The following is a 5,817-nucleotide window of genomic DNA, read 5'->3' on the forward strand; positions in this document are numbered from 1 at the left end:
TTTAATGCAAAATTATCTGTTGAATTAATTAAGGAATTAATAATTTAATAGATAATTTTAGAACTTGCTTTAAGGAATTAAATCAAGATACGCTTATGTGAATGCTTGAACAGAGAACGTATTTTATCCAGGATGTTACTGTAATGTTAGTCAAAGACCAATTCCTGGTACACCAACTGTGTTTCTTGTATTGTTTTGTGTATTTTAATGTCTAATTGAGTTATAAAAGGAAGAATTATCATGTGTTGCACAAGTCCCTTGGGAGAACGATACTTTACTTATGCACTGTATTACTTGTAACGATTTGGTATACTTGCCAAAAAGTTATCAATAACTAATTTGTTATATAAGAAAAACTGAAAAATAGGTATTTTTAAAAATTGTAGTTTTCTATATATTTTTAATAAAAATAAATAAACCAGGCTCAATATAAAATAGCAATATTTTTTTTACTTAAGAATGTTGTTTTCTAAGAAATTTTTAAATATTATTATTTCTTTTAAAATAGCAATATTGTTGAATGTGTTACATAATAAATGGACGACATTGCTGTTATGTGTAGCTAAATGATATATCAATTAGAAAAACTTTAGTAATATATATTTCTTTTAAAACATTCTAGTTATAAATAAGAAAAACATATATATTATAGGCGTGTTATTTTTTATAAGAAAAAATAAATATAATTATTTTTTATAATGTTTTATAGTAGATAACTTTTACTTATTTTTGTGAGTGATTTTTTTATCATAAATAAATATATTTAAATAAAATAAAATAAAATAAAACCACTACTTAAAATTGTTGTGAAAAACCCTAATTATTTGGTTTAAAGCAAGGATAAATTTATTCATATATACAAATTGAGGGTGTTTGGTATAAGATGATAATAGTGACTTTTATTGCCGACTTAAAAACATTAAAATCAATAGTGTAATTTATAAATCATTAGACTTAAATATTAAACTCACAGAAGTATCTTAATATAAACAAAAAAAAAATCAAATATAGATAACAATTATTGTTGTTGTAATAAAATTTATGTGTACATTTGGATGCCTAAGTATATTGGATGTTTACTAATTGTTTATAAAGATTAATGGTATAAGTATAAAATACATTATTGAGACAACCGTATATAAACACATTATTGAGATATTTAAAAAAATATATATAATAAAAAAGTTTGACTAGTCAAATTTCAAAAGAATACATGATAACAACTTGCATCCAAATACAGTTATTACACTTGTCCTTGTCTTTTTGGTTTAATCTTAAAAAGAGAATATATTTATACTTGGTTTAGTCTCAAAATCACCAAAGCATATTCTTATAAATATCAGTAAAAAGTTATAATAAAGTTAATGTATCATTGATACTCTTTTCAAAAAAAAAAATTATGTTTTTCAAGTCTTATATCAATTAAAAATAAAATTAATTTATAATATTCAAATGAATATAAATTATTTGTATATCTTTTTACGTAATGGATTGTGTTAAAAGTTTTGTATCAATTAAAATTAATAAAAAATTGTAATATATAAATGAAATAAAATTTAACTATGTAATTTAATTTTTAAAAATTAAATTAAATTTAAAATTTACTTTTTAACAAAATTAAACAATTACACATCATCAAATCTCAATACACAAAAATTATAAATTATATTCAAATATGTTACATTTTTATTTCATACTTCAGTTACATTGAACTCTTACATTTATCTCAATTTTAAACACAAAAAACAGGTTAAAAGAAATACCAAAGAAAAAGTATAGGTAAAAACACCAAATATTATCCATATTATGTTGTAATAAAACTAATGTGTGTAGTCAAAGGTCACAATGTATTGTTATAGTATGATTGATTTATGTTTTTTGAATGTGTTTGAGGATTATAAAATATTTTCTTGATAGTTTTAAAATAAAATATTAATATATAAAAATTGTACAAAATCATAAACTAATTGTTAGTTTTTTCCTTTGACTTTAATATTATAAATATATTAAATTTTTACACATTTAGTCTCCAATATCACTAGTGCAAAAACGTTGTTTAACGTCGGTTAATTTTGGTTTTTAACGTCACTTTCACAATCGACGTCTAAACGGGTGACGTCTATGGGACGTCGAAATTCGTCAGAACCGACGTCCATATAAACGTCAGTTAACGATATCCACCGACATCTGTATAGACGTCTGCTTATACTCACACCAACGTCGAATTACTCTATATAGACGTCCATCTACGATTAAACCGACGTCAACTTGAATATATAAAGAGGTTTAAAATGACACTAACCGACGTCTATGTTGTTATAGACGTCGGGCATGGATTTAACCGACGTCTAACAACGACTTTGTGTTTTAGTGCAGTTTTGATCCAGACTTTCGGTAGCATTGTGCAACACTCTCTTCTCGCTAGTTTCCCCACAAAAAAAGCTTGCATCTTTTGAATCTTCTAGTGCTTTCAACCCAAAACCGAACCTGGGTCCATGGCTACTTCCAATTATTCAACTGTAACAGAAAAAAATTACGGTGTCAAGAAGTAAACAAGGACCCAAGTTCCATTTTGGGTCGAAAGAACTAGAAAACTCAAAAAATCGCCACTCTTTTAGTGAGGAAACTAGCAAAGGGAGAATGTTGCACTATGTTACCGAAAGAGTTGATCAAAACTACACTAAAACACAACACAAAATAAATTTTAATCAGTTGAACGACAAGATAATCGATAAAAAACTAAAGAAATTTTAAACGGTAAGCATAANAAAAACCACGCACCTGGGATGAAGAGAGAGAAATGAGAGGACGAAGACAATGACGTTATGACAAAATACAATGCAATGCCGAAAAAGATAAAAAGTAGAGGTGCGCAAGGGAGTAAAAGAAAAGGAGAACCAGAGAAAAAGGAGAAAAGATGAAGACGCGATCAGAAACTGAGTGGTTAGAAGGGTCTGCGGTTTATTTAAAATGAAATTGGGCGTCGATTGCGCCATAAATCGACGTCTATAGACGTCAGTGTTTGATCGGGATCCGACGTTTATTCTTCTTAAAGAAGCTGAAAAGATTGACGGTTGATTTCCTGTCAGGGTAATTCACGTCGGTGCCCCTCCTAGCCGACGTCTAAAACTCTCGAATTTGGTGAAAATAATCAATTACAGGAACGTAGACGTCGATTACATTCCAAACCGACGTCTAAATTGAAGGATTTTTGTCTTCCCGCTTCCAAATAGGCCTTAGACGTCGCCGTTTGACTACGTGATGTCTAAGCGCCTGGGAATTTGGTGAATAACATTAATTGTAGCCCTAGTCGACGTCGCTTGTCCAGGAGATTCGACGTCTATTACTCGTCTGAAGCTGAACCGTTTGATTTCCTGTCAGAGACTGGAACGTCGGTGCCCTTTTCTAGACGACGTCGAATTATCTGTCTTATTACATACCTCAGGCAATTTGACGTCGGTTTGAGGCAGGTACGACGTCTATCATGTCATAGACGTCGCCTAACATCGAAACGGACGTCAAGTTTACCAATATATTTACAATAATGTCACCGTGCAATAATAGACGTCGGTTTATCACGAAACCGACATCTGATAGGTGACGTTAAATAGTGTTTTTACACTAATGTATAAAAAATATATTAATACAATTACTAACAAAAGTCTAAGTATGGGTAACAACACTATAAAGTTAATACTACGACCTTTTTAAAATAAAATAAAACATATACATTTGTTAAAAAAAAAAACAAAGAAAGACTTAAATGAATAACCAAACAAACAAAGCAATCCTTAAATGAATAAAAAAATCAAACGTTTTGCTGATAAAAAGAAACACTCACCCTTAATTTCAAATAAACTAATCCAAATTTTATGGGAAAATACGGAGTGAAAATTTCTTGACTGCGACAAATAAAAACATAGTTACATTAGTTTACCCAAAAAAAAAAAGTGTCTTAACAATTAATAACAAAATAATAATAGGATGTTATATTTTTAAGTTCATTTAACATATAAAATACTCATATAAATAAAATTTTATATTTAAAAAAATAATAATATTAATATATCAAAGTATTTTTTTTAATAAATCCAAAAACTATAAAAACAAGAATAATAAAAATTCTAACAAACAAAATAACCTTCAAATAAAACAAAAAATAAAAACTTCAAAAAAAAAAAACGAACACAACTTTTCTTCTCTGAATTTTACATACACAAGGCACAAGTTTGTGATAGAGAAGATGCATTAGAATACAAACCAGATAACTCATTTTAAAATTTTCTTGCTTCATCTCTAGATATATATATATATATATATATATATATATATATATATATATATATATATATATATATATATATATATATATATATATATATATATATATATATATATATATATTATTTTTATAAATTGAGTAGTGCAAAAAAACATTGTTTTAAATTTTAAATGCATCTAAATTTAAAAGTATGTTTTAACATCGTGTACATAACATTTTTACGTAGCATGTAACTAAAATATTATAAATATTAAACAATAATAAATCAGATGGTCATATAACGTGTAATTACAATCTACCTTAAAACTCAATTTAAAATTATTAGAATATATAAAATATTTTAATAGGTAAAGAAATTATACAATACAAAAAACTATTATACGTATATAATAATTATACTTTAATTGCTAATCAAATTACTGTTTCTCAATTTCTTCCCTATATTAATATTTACTTACATATAAGATGTGATCATAAATCATAAACAAAAACAAGAAAAAAGGATGAGTTAATGTAGATTTAAAATCATACTTTTTATAAAAATGAAACATTAATCCACATGAATAATCCATCTTTTCAGCATTTCAGAGATGATAATCATCAATAACATAAAGAATAACATGTATATAAAGGTCTCAAAGTTTTTTCATATCCACATACATACATATATATATATATATATATATATATATATATATATATATATATATATATATATATATGACACAGCCTCTAAATAATTATAATATATTTAGTATAATTTAATACGAGGTACTTCTCATAGTGACTCCTGCATTTCAAAGGTTTATAACTGTATTGTGGTAAGGTGACATCCCATGTCAAAGAGTATGGTGAGGTAAATTTTATAATTGTAAAATTTTATCCTATTCAAAATCTACATATGAGAATCTTTTTTAACTCTCAAAACTGATAATTTTTTTTTTTCTAAATGAGTACGGTATTTAGTAGAATCAAAATAGTCTCACTTTAACCATGACGTCAATTCCACTAGTATAATATTAACATTATCATTCATATCAAATTATAATACGAATTTATAAAGAATTAAAACATGTTAAATTAAGTTGGCAAATACATGTATATCACTTAGTGTTGTTAAAACGGGTCATCTAGTCCACAATGGGTTGACCACTTAGTGTGTTGGAAGTCCCACCTTGACCAAAGATAAGGCCAATTAGGCTTAAAATTCACTTTCTTAATATAGTGAGTCAACCCAACTCGACTAATTTATTGAAAAGATTCGAACCCGTTAGACCTACCATGGGTTGGTCGATTAAACAGGTTGACTCGTTGACTCACTTAATTATAAGTTTTTTTTAAATAAAAAAATTACAATTTTTTTTTGTAATTCAAGTTTAAATTATTTCACTATAAAAGGATGTTAAAATGACAATTCAAAATAAATAAAAAATTAACATACAACTCAAATGTAATCCAAAAACAAACCCAAGAAGTGAATAAATAAATTTATAATATTGATAACTTTTGTGTCATTTATCCATTTATAATATTAG

The sequence above is a fragment of the Vigna radiata genome, chromosome 2 (assembly GCF_000741045.1).
Source record: "Vigna radiata var. radiata cultivar VC1973A chromosome 2, Vradiata_ver6, whole genome shotgun sequence".
NCBI lineage: Eukaryota > Viridiplantae > Streptophyta > Magnoliopsida > Fabales > Fabaceae > Vigna > Vigna radiata.